The sequence below is a fragment of the Acipenser ruthenus genome, chromosome 51, assembly GCF_902713425.1.
Source record: "Acipenser ruthenus chromosome 51, fAciRut3.2 maternal haplotype, whole genome shotgun sequence".
Lineage (NCBI taxonomy): Eukaryota > Metazoa > Chordata > Actinopteri > Acipenseriformes > Acipenseridae > Acipenser > Acipenser ruthenus.
In genome coordinates this window covers 4,216,230-4,228,945 of record NC_081239.1, presented here as the reverse complement: position 1 = coordinate 4,228,945, position 12,716 = coordinate 4,216,230, and positions in this window count along the sequence as shown.

Below are 12,716 nucleotides of genomic sequence, written 5' to 3'. Positions count from 1 at the left end.
CGTGAATCCGCACGTCACATATCCTCCACGATCAAGCTCTTCAGCAACGTTAGTTTATTATTGAACAGAGAAGATTTGTTCAGAGATTGTAGATCCCACCACAGTTTTCGTACACTGTGTTGTATGTGTTCCATGCTCTTCCATTGCTGGTAGTGTCACGTGTTCAGTGTGTTGATATGTAAATAAATCCTGTTCGCCTGCGGGGGGCGTATCAACTTCAACCTCCGTCTCGATCTCCTGCCTGTCACTCAGCAGTGAATGCACGCACCCACGCAGCAGACGGCTACTCTGTCACAAACATTAATATCTTTCTTAACAAGGTATTTAGAGGAGCTCCATAATAAAAGCTGAATCTCAAAACAAGAATTGTGTGAATATATTAATTGTTACAGCTGTGTGTAATGGTATTTAAAACAGGATTCATTCATCCACTTTTTGCATATCCGCCCTTACTCTGGTCCCACCGCAGTCAGATATGAGACGGATTACTGTACTTTGCAATTATTTCTGTTCAGTGGAGTTATATACTTACAATATGACATACTGCAGTAAGAATCAAAGTGTAATATGCATCATTTGGAGCTGATTTTATTATTATTATTATTATTATTATTATTATTATTATTATTATTATTATTATCCCCTTCTTGTTTGAAAAGAAACAAACTGCAGTTACATCACTGACCACTTGGTGTCTGTCTCTCTGTGAATCCAAATAATTATCTTTACTGAAATTATTCAACAGTTTAGACAACATTCCTAAAACTATGTATCAGGACACTTTTCTTGCACTAATTAAACAAATTATATTGTAGCAATTATATTGTAGCACATATAAAATGTATAACCACGTGTGTTGTAGAGGTGAATTTAATCCACAGCACCAACTAGCCATCCAGCTAGGACACCAGGTCACCAGAGAAAGGTGACAGGCTAGTCTAGTGCATTAACATTAACCCACAGCACCACCTAGCCATCCAGATTGGAACCCAGGCCTCCAGAGAAAGATGACAGACTAGTCTAGTGCATTAACAATAGCCATCCATAACTATTACACACTCAATAGTGCTACATTTAGAAATACTAAAAGAAGGTATTTCTTAACATTAACATAAACCCAGTGCAGCACCTAGCCCCCTGCCCCTCCCCCCTCTAGGACCCCAGGCCTCCACAGCAAGGTGAAAGGCAGGACACCAGTTTTGATTTGCAGACAGGTTGCTTTCCCTCATGTGACATATCTCGAGTGTTTTGCATGATCACATTTGAATCAAAGGCGAGCCACAGGACTGGTCTGCTGTGGTGTGCCTTTGATTCAAATGTGATAATGCAAAACAGTCTGTTCTTTTTTGCTTGTTCTTTTTTTCTATTCGCAGTGAATCGCAGAACCTTTAACACTTTGTATCCAGAATCCACAAGCGAAGGGCTTGTAGCCTATTCATTTATTTTTACAGTTTTTTAATGGTTAAGTTATAGCCCAATTAAGGGATTATTTAACTATTCAGACAGTTCACCTGGGTTTCAAAATCACCAGTGTTGAGTTATATACATTTATAAACAAAAATGATTAGTAAAAATGATTTACAAAGGATTTGTCGATAAGGACAGGGGGTGACCCGGCTGCCAGGAGGCTCATAAATATGGTAACAATATCTCAGAAGGGTGATACAGCAAACCTGGGCAGGTACAGACCTATCAGCCTTACATCCAGGACATGTTAAAATATGGAAACAATAATAAGACTGTAACACGTGTGTTTTGTGTTTCTTTTTTTATTAGTAGTACTGTTTTGTTTGAGTTATTGATTGGTTTGTGTACATTCCTGTCCCCTTTTGCACAGCTGCTGCTGGTCACACTGCTGGCTCCTTCATTGTGTGTCTGTTCCCCTCCCTGCACACATGCCGTGGAGGGAGTGGAACAATCTGTGCTCATCTACATCGGTACCTGTTCTAGAAATTGACGGTAGTGGAGTGTGGGGAGCTGGTCCTTTTGGACTTCTTTCTCATTGTTGTAACCTATTCGGTATTTTTTTTTTCCTCTCTGCTAGCACTCTCGGCTCCGCTCCAGCAGCGCCTCAGTCTGGTGTTTGTGTGGATGTGTGGGATTTTAAATATTGTGCGCGGCCGGCACATTGTTTTAAACTGTTTTGTTTAGTTTGTTGCATTATAGGAGTCTCAGGAGTGAGTTATTGAAGTATATTCCTGCCATTGTATATTAATGCATTTAGCCATTTTCTCTGCTAAGTCGCTGTTAACTTGTACCTAGCTACTATAGTTTGTTTTGTAAAATTAACTACACTTAGCTACATCAGGTTGTTTTATAGGGTTCTTGTGTATCTTAGTTTTGCTGTAGTTTTTGTTTTAGATTACAAACACTTATTATTTGTGTGATTGCACGTTTGTAATTGATACTGCTTCGTTTTGATTGCTGTGTTTATTTTATTATTGTTGGGTTTTATCTTGATTGATTTTCAGAGTGTTTTGCTTTGTTTTGGTTTTCATCATTTTGTTCTATTGTGTTATCAGTTGACACTGACCTGCCTCTGCCCCCTCTCTGGGTTGTCTGGAATTGTGAAAGGGTTAAATTGTCTTTTGAATTTGTTAATATTATTTGCTGAATTTCTCCTCCTGTCTACAGCTCTTCTCTTCTGTAATAAAAGACTTGTTGATTTTTAACTTGCCTCTCTGGTATTTGTGACAAGGGAAGGACTCCTATTGAAAACACAAAAGAACCTGTGTGCTAAGAATAATATTTTTATTCAGTTATTTTATATATACATTTTGGGATTCAATCCCAAATGGCGTAGCCGACTACAACAAGTATTTTAAATTAATTATGATTTACTGTTATCCAAGGTTACAAAACTATCCTCAGTATACAGTCACAACACTGATGTCTGCTGCTGGACTACAGTCTGCACGTTTTATAAAAGAAAATACAAGACAGGTTGATCAAACTAATGGGCTTGAAAATCCCTTTAAATATCAATTGTGGCTAAGCCGCTTATTTTTAAACAAACTAATATTCCATAAGCTCCCATTGCCTCTGCTTGTGTTATCCCTGCTCTGTGGAGACATAAAGAGGACTGGTCTCCAATCCACCACCTTCAGAGGAATAGAAAAATAAAGAAATGAAAGAACATTTGAAAAATCACTGAGATGTGTGCTTACCGATTCCTAGTGAGTGGAGTAGCTGCTCTCTGTCTCTGTGTCCTGCTCGTTCGATGTGAAGGTGCTGCTGTATTAACACCTGCACATGAATGAGATCACACTGTCAAACCCAACCCAACATGCAAATCAATACTGTGCAAGACATCGAGACATCTTTTATTATAGATTCACAAAGAAACACATTCCCAATACAACCTGATTGTTGATCATTAACTTAATTTACTAATTAACTATCAACAATTAAAAGAAAAAAACTTTACATATGTATCCATGGAAATACACAGTGGCATAAAAAACATATTCAGACAGATCCCCTAGGTTTCACTATGACCAATGTTACACTATATCAATAAAATGATAAGTAATCAGTATTTACAAATAATTTGCTGAAACAAAAAAATACCTTCAGTAAATCTGACACTTTACCTATACATACCCTGAACCATCTAGCCATCCAGATTGGAACCCAGGCCTCCAGAGAAAGGTGACAGACTAGTCTAGTGCATTAAAATTAACCCACAGCACCACCTAGCCATCCATATTGGAACCCAGGCCTCCACAGAAAGGTGACAGGCTAATCTAGTGCATTAACATTAACCCACAGCACCACCTAGCCATCCAGATTGGAACCCAGGCCTCCAGAGAAAGGTGACAGACTAGTCTAGTGCATTAACATTAACCCACAGCACCACCTAGCCATCCAGATTTGAACCCAGGCCTCCAGAGAAAGGTGACAGGCTAGTCTAGTGCATTAACATTAACCCACATCAACACCTAGCCATCCAGATTGGAACCCAGGCCACCAGAGAAAGGTGACAGGCTAGTCTAGTGCATTAACATTAACCCACAGCACCACCTAGCCATCCAGATTGGAACCCGGGCATCCAGAGAAAGGTGACAGGCTAGTCTAGTGCATTAACATTAACCCACAGCACCACCTAGCCATCCAGATTGGAACCCAGGCCTCCAGAGAAAGGTGACAGGCTAGTCTAGTGCATTAACATTAACCCACAGCACCACCTAGCCATCCAGATTGGAACCCAGGCCTCCAGAGAAAGGTGACAGGCTAGTCTAGTGCATTAACAATAGCCATCCATAACTATTACACAATCAATAGTGCTACATTTAGAAATACTAAAAGAAGGTATTTTTTAACATTAACATAAACCCAGTGCAGCACCTAGCCCCCCGCCCCTCCCCCCGCTAGGACCCCAGGCCTCCACAGCAAGGTGAAAGGCAGGACACCAGTTTTGATTTGTAGACAGGTTGCTTTCCCTCATGTGACATATCCAGAGTGTTTTGCATGATCACATTTGAATCAAAGGCGAGCCACAGGACTGGTCTGCTGTGGAGTGCCTTTGATACAAATGTGATCATGCAGAACAGTCTGTTCTTTTTTTGCTTGTTCTTTTTTTCTATTCGCAGTGAATCGCAGAACCTTTAACACTTTGTATCCAGAATCCACAAGCGAAGGGCTTGTAGACTATTCATTTATTTTTACACTTATTTAATGATTTTAAGTATGGTTGTTAATTAATCGCAGTTAACTTCTGCGATTAATGCATAAATGTTTTTAGAGATTCATTATTTTAACGCGTGTTAATCACATTGCTGTGTCTTGAGCATTTTGGCACACCGTACTTCAATCCCGGCCGTGGCAGCATGGTATTGAGTGTCTGAGTGCAGTTATTCTTTAAATAGAAAGTTAGTCACTGAACCTCTTAATGGAGCAAAGCACTGAAAATGAATGGGATTTTTTTTTGACGGCTCACTGGACAGAAAGACGCTTACTTGTCTACTGTCAAAGTGAGTTCCAGTATCACACACGAGTACATCTAGTCTGCTGCGTGCTGAACACGCCTTCATCTCTCAAAATACACGAGCAGCTCTTCAGCTACAGACAATAACAACAACAAATTAAACCCACCAGTTTTAATAGAAATGCAGGATCGCTGCAAGCCCATATCAAGCGAAGAATGATCATGATAATAAATGAGTTAGGCTGCGTTGCTCCTTTTTTTCATGTAGTATGTAAAGCCTGACAATTGTTAGTTTGCAGTTTTTGGATATGATGACAGTTTTTTTTGTATGTTCTCTTCACAATTAACAGTTCATTTCCTAGAAGTGCTTACTATAGCTACATATTTATAATTTTATTAAAAAAAACTAATTTATTTCAGTTCACAATCACATTTAAAAATAGATATCCTATGTATTGTGTTTTCTGATCTCTGTATGCTGCTGATCAAGCTTGAACCGCACATGTTATTGTGTTGGTTGTATTTGTAATTTCTAATATATTGCCCCTAGTACATTTTGGTGGTGGTCTCAATGGGTACATTTCCTGGTTAAATAAATACATAAATAAATACATTTTAAACAATTTTATTTACAGTTAAGGATAATAAAAACAATAGCATCAGTAATAAAACAAATTTATATTCAATAGATGTAGTAATTGTGACAATTTAATATGCAATTAAAACTGAGATGAACTAAGATTCATTTTTTTAATCGTGAGATTAATCGCGATTATTTTTTTTAATCGCTTGACAGCCCTAATTTGAAGTTATAGACCCAATTAAAGGATTATTTAACTATTCAGACAGTTCACATGGGTTTCAAAATCACCAGTGTGGAGTAGTGGTTAGGGCTCTGGACTCCTGACCGGAGGGTCATGGGTTCAATCCCAGGTGGGGGACACTGCTGTTGTACCCTTGAGCAAGGTACTTTACCTAGATTGCTCCAGTAAAAACCCAACTGTATAAATGGGTAATTGTATGTAAAAATAATGTGTAAAAAATAATGTAATTGTATGTAAAAATAATGTGATAAGGGCGTCTGCTAAGAAATAAATAATAATAAAAATGATTGACAAAAGATTTGTCGATAAGGACAGGGGGTGACCCGGCTGTCAGGAGGCTCATCAATATGGTAACAATATCTCAGAAGGGTGATACAGCAAACCTGGGCAGGTACAGACCTATCAGCCTTACATCCAGGACATGTTACACTATAGAAACAATAATAAGACTATCCTCAGTATACAGTAACGACACTGAGGTCTGCTGCTGGACTACAGTCTGCACGTTTTATAAAAGAAAATACAAGTCAGACTTATCAAACTAATGGGCTTGAAATCCCTTTAAATATCAATTATGGCTAAGCCGCTTATTTTTAAACAAACAAACTAATATTCCATAAGCTCCCATTGCCTCTGCTTGTGTTATCCCTGCTCTGTGGAGACATAAAGAGGACTGGTCTCCAATCCACCACCTTCAGAGGAATAGAAAAATAAAGAAATGAAAGCACATTTGAAAAATCACTGAGATGTGTTCTTACCGATTACTAGTGAGTGGAGTAGCTGCTCTCTGTCTCTGTGTCCTGCTCGTTCGATGTGAAGGTGCTGCTGTATTAACACCTGCACATGAATGAGATCACACTGTCAAACCCAACCCAACATGCAAATCAATACTGTGCAAGACATCGAGACATCTTTTATTATAGATTCACAAAGAAACCCATTCCCAATACAACCTGATTGCTGATCATTAACTTCATTTACTAATTAACTATCAACAATTAAAAAAAAAAACCTTTACATATGTATCCATGGAAATACACAGTGGTATAAAAACATATTCATACAGATCCCTGAGGTTTCAATATGACCAATGTTACACTATATCAATAAAATGATAAGTAATCAGTATTTACAAATAATTTGCTGAAACAAAAAAATACCTTCAGTAACTCTGACACTTTACCTACACATACCCTGAACCACCTAGCCATCCAGATTGGAACCCAGACCTCCAGAGAAAGATGACAGACTAGTCTAGTGCATTAACATTAACCCACAGCACCACCTAGCCATCCAGATTGGAACCCAGGCCTCCAGAGAAAGGTGACAGACTAGTCTAGTGCATTAACATTAACCCACAGCACCACCTAGCCATCCAGATTGGAACCCAGGCCTCCAGAGAAAGATGACAGACTAGTCTAGTGCATTAACATTAACCCACAGCACCACCTAGCCATCCAGATTGGAACCCAGGCCTCCAGAGAAAGGTGACAGGCTAGTCTAGTGCATTAACATTAACCCACATCAACACCTAGCCATCCAGATTGGAACCCAGGCCACCAGAGAAAGGTGACAGGCTAGTCTAGTGCATTAACATTAACCCACAGCACCACCTAGCCATCCAGATTGGAACCCGGGCATCCAGAGAAAGGTGACAGGCTAGTCTAGTGCATTAACAATAGCCATCCATAACTATTACACACTCAATAGTGCTACATTTAGAAATACTAAAAGAAAGTATTTCTTAACATTAACATAAACCCAGTGCAGCACCTAGCCCCCCGGCCCTCCACCCGCTAGGACCCCAGGCCTCCACAGCAAGGTGAAAGGCAGGACACCAGTTTTGATTTGCAGACAGGCTGCTTTCCCTCATGTGACATATCTCGAGTGTTTTGCATGAACACATTTGAATCAAAGGTGAGCCACAGGTCTGGTCTGCTGTGGAGCGCCTTTGATTCAAATGTGATAATGCAAAACAGTCTGTTCTTTTTTGCTTGTTCTTTTTTTTCTATTCGCAGTGAATCGCAGAACCTTTAACACTTTGTATCCAGGATCCCCAAGCGAAGGGCTTGTAGACTAGTCATTTATTTTTACAGTTTTGTAATGATTTTAAGTAGGGCTTTCAATTAATCTCAGTTAACTTCTGCAATTAACACCTAAATGTTTTTAGAGATTAATTATTTTAACTCACTGGACAGAAAGACGCTTTCTTGTCTACTGTCAAAGTGAGTTCCAGTATCACACACGAGTACATCTAGTCTGCTGCGTGCTGAACACGCCTTCATCTCTCAAAATACACGAGCAGCTCTTCAGCTACAGACAATAACAACAGCAAATTAAACCCACCAGTTTCAATAGAAATGCAGGATCGCTGCAAGCCCATATCAAGCGAAGAATGATCATGATAATAAATGAGTTAGGCTGCGTTGCTCCTTTTTTTCATGTAGTATGTAAAGCCTGACAATTGTTAGTTTTCAGTTTTTGGATATGATGACAATGTTTTTTTTTGTATGTTCTCTTCACAATGAACAGTTCATTTCCTAGAAGTGTTTACTATATCTACATATTTATAATTTTATTAAAAAAACTAATTTATTTAAGTTCACAATCACATTTAAAAATAGATATCCTATGTATTGTGTTTTCTGATCTCTGTATGCTGCTGATCAAGCTTGAACCGCACATGTTATTGTGTTGGTTGTATTTGTAATTTCTAAATTATTGCCCCTAGTACATTTTGGTGGTGGTCTCAATGGGTACATTTCCTGGTTAAATAAATACATGAATAAATACATTTTAAACAATTTTATTTACAGTTAAGGATAATAAAAACAATAGCATCAGTAATAAAACACATTTAAATTCAATGGATGTAGTAATTGTAACAATTTAATATGCAATTAAAACTGAGATTTAAGATTAATTTTTTTAATCGTGATTATTTTTTTTAATCGCTTGACAGCCTCATTTTAAGTTATAGGCCCAATTAAGGGATTATTTAACTATTCAAAACATTTCTTCCTAATTGAGAATTGTTCAATAATGAGAGTAATTGAACTCTAATTAGATAATTGACATTTCTATTAATAGGCTACAGTGTGTATCCGTTTGCTGGTGTGCCGTCATGAGTTCGGAGTCTGAACCTGAAATCACACTGACATAGACAACATATTGTGTTATAAGTGAAGATAGCAACGAGGACTTTGTTTTAAATTTAGACCTTGAAGGTGGCATTAGAAAAATAAAAAGAATGAAAATAACAAAGGAGAAAGCGGAAAGTAAGCGTTTTGCTGCCCCTAAAACAGATGAAGAAGTTAATATCTTTGCAAGCGATCGATTTTCTGGAAGTACTCGCGCAAAATGTAAATGGGCTGTGAATCTGTTTGAAGTTTGGTTAAATGAAAGGAATTCAAAAGCTGACTTTAAATCTGAGATGCGTGTAATTAGTGGAGATTTAGTCAATATGGATCATGCTGCTTTGTCATACAGCCTTAGCTGTTTTGTGACAGAAGTAAGAAAATGTAACGGAGAGGAGTACGGTGGTAATTCACTATACGAACTTGTAATGTGTAGACAGCATTTTCTAAGACTGCAGGGACGCACTTTAAGTTTCTTAAATGACCCAGCAATGAAGCACAAGAACATATATTGTACTGAACTGTGTGCTGAAATTGGAAATCAATTATGTTTAAACGGTATAAAAGTATAGCTAATTGTTGTTTTAATTGCTGCTTATTAAAAAGACACGCGCTTTTTTGTCAATTGTTTGTGACTGTGGTTTGTTAACGAATCCACAGTTTTCTGTGGATTCGTAGCTCAAAGTGTGTATTCGTTTATCAACAATTCATCTGCCCCGCACTCCCCTTCTCTTCAAAGCCACACTGCCACTTTAGTTAGACGATTCGTAGATATAATCTACTGAAAGATCAAAGGCTGACATCACAGAAATGTTTTAAAAATGGGATAAACCACGGTAAGTGTTGAATCGGTAAAATAATCCACAGTATCTCGTGCCTAACGGCACTCGAAACGGAGGATTATTTTACCGAGTCAACACTTCCCGTGGTTTATCCCTTACAGACAGTTCACATGGGTTTCAAAATCACCAGTGTGGAGTACAAATGCTACACTATGGAAACAATAATAAGACTATCCTCAGTATACAGTCACAACACTGAGGTCTGCTGCTGGACTACAGTCTGCACGTTTTATAAAAGAAAACACAAGTCAGACTGATCAAACTAATGGGCTTGAGAATCCCTTTAAATATCAATTGTGGCTAAGCCACTTATTTTTAAACAAACTAATATTCCATAAGCTCCCATTGCCTCTGCTTGTGTTATCCCTGCTCTGTGGAGACATAAAGAGGACTGGTCTCCAATCCACCACCTTCAGAGGAATAGAAAAATAAAGAAATGAAAGAACATTTGAAAAATCATTGAGATGTGTGCTTACCGATTCCTAGTGAGTGGAGTAGCTGCTCTCTGTCTCTGTGTCCTGCTCGTTCGATGTGAAGGTGCTGCTGTATTAACACCTGCACATGAATGAGATCACACTGTCAAACCCAACCCAACATGCAAATCAATACTGTGCAAGACATCGAGACATCTTTTATTATAGATTCACAAAGAAACCCATTCCCAATACAACCTGATTGCTGATCATTAACTTCATTTACTAATTAACTATCAACAATTAAAAAAAACCTTTACATATGTATCCATGGAAATACACACTGGCATAAAAAAACATATTCAGATAGGTCCCCTCGGTCTCAATATGACCAATGTTACACTATATCAATAAAATGATAAGTAGTGTGGAGTAGTGGTTAGGGCTCTGGACTCTTGACCGGAGGGTAGTGGGTTCAATCCCCAGTGGGGGACACTGCTGTTGTACCCTTGAGCAAGGTACTTTACCTAGATTGCTCCAGTAAAAAAAAAAACAACTGTATAAATGGGTAATTGTATGTAAAAATAATGTGATATCTGTATAATGTGATATCTGTATAATGTGAAATAATGTATAATGTGATATCTTGTAACAATTGTAAGTCGCCCTGGATAAGGGCGTCTGCTAATAAATAAATAATAATAATAATCAGTATTAACAAATAATCTGCTGAAACAAAAAAATAACTTCAGTAAATCTGACACTTTACCTACACATACCCTGAACCACCTGGCCATCCAGATTGGAACCCAGGCCTCCAGAGAAAGATGACAGACTAGTCTAGTGCATTAACATTAACCCACAGCACCACCTAGCCATCCAGATTGGAACCCAGGCCTCCAGAGAAAGATGACAGGCTAGTCTAGTGCATTAACATTAACCCACAGCACCACCTAGCCATCCAGATTGGAACCCAGGCCTCCAGAGAAAGATGACAGGCTAGTCTAGTGCATTAACATTAACCCACAGCACCACCTAGCCATCCAGATTGGAACCCAGGCCTCCAGAGAAAGGTGACAGACTAGTCTAGTGCATTAACATTAACCCACAGCACCACCTAGCCATCCAGATTGGAACCCAGGCCTCCAGAGAAAGATGACAGACTAGTCTAGTGCATTAACATTAACCCACAGCACCACCTAGCCATCCAGATTGGAACCCAGGCCTCCAGAGAAAGGTGACAGGCTAGTCTAGTGCATTAACATTAACCCACAGCACCACCTAGCCATCCAGATTGGAACCCAGGCCTCCAGAGAAAGATGACAGACTAGTCTAGTGCATTAACATTAACCCACAGCACCACCTAGCCATCCAGATTGGAACCCAGGCCTCCAGAGAAAGGTGACAGGCTTGTCTAGTGCATTAACAATAGCCATCCATAACTATTACACACTCAATAGTGCTACATTTAGAAATACTAAAAGAAAGTATTTTTTAACATTAACATAAACCCAGTGCAGCACCTAGCCCCCCGCCCCTCCCCCCGCTAGGACCCCAGGCCTCCGCAGCAAGGTGAAAGGCAGGACACCAGTTTTGATTTGCAGACAGGTTGCTTTCCCTCATGTGACATATCCAGAGTGTTTTGCATGATCACATTTGAATCAAAGGCGAGCCACAGGACCGGTCTGCTGTGGAATGCCTTTGATTCAAATGTGATAATGCAAAACAGTCTGTTCTTTTTTGCTTGTTCTTTTTTTTCTATATGCAGTGAATCACAGAGCCTTTATTGATTTATTTTTAAACGTTTTTTTAATGATTTTAAGTTATAGACCCAATTAAGGGATTATTTAACCATTCAACAGTTCACCTGGGTTTCAAAATGACCAGTGTTAAGTTATATCCATTTATAAACAATAATGATAAGTACAAACGATTTACAAAGGATTTGTCAATAAAGACAGGGGGTGACCCGGCTGTCTGGAGGCTCGTCAATATGGTAACAATATCTAAGAAGTGTGATAAAGCAAACCTGGGCAGGTACAGACCTATCAGCCTTACGTCCAGGACATGTTAAACTATGGAAACAATAATAAGACTATCCTCAGTATACAGTCACAACACTGAGGTCTGCTGCTGGACTACAGTCTGCACGTTTTATAAAAGAAAATACAAGTCAGGCTGATCAAACTAATGTGCTTGAAATCCCTTTAAATATCAATTGTGGCTAAGCCGCTTATTTTTAAACAAACAAACTAATATTCCATAAGCTCCCATTGCCTCTGCTTGTGTTATCCCTGCTCTGTGGAGACGTAAAGAGGACTGGTCTCCAATCCACCACCTTCAGAGGAATAGAAAAATAAAGAAATGAAAGAACATTTGAAAAATCACTGAGATGTGTGCTTACCGATTACTAGTGAGTGGAGTAGCTGCTCTCTGTCTCTGTGTCCTGCTCGTTCGATGTGAAGGTGCTGCTGTATTAACACCTGCACATGAATGAGATCACACTGTCAAACCCAACCCAACATGCAAATCAATACTGTGCAAGACATCGAGACATCTTTTATTATAGATTC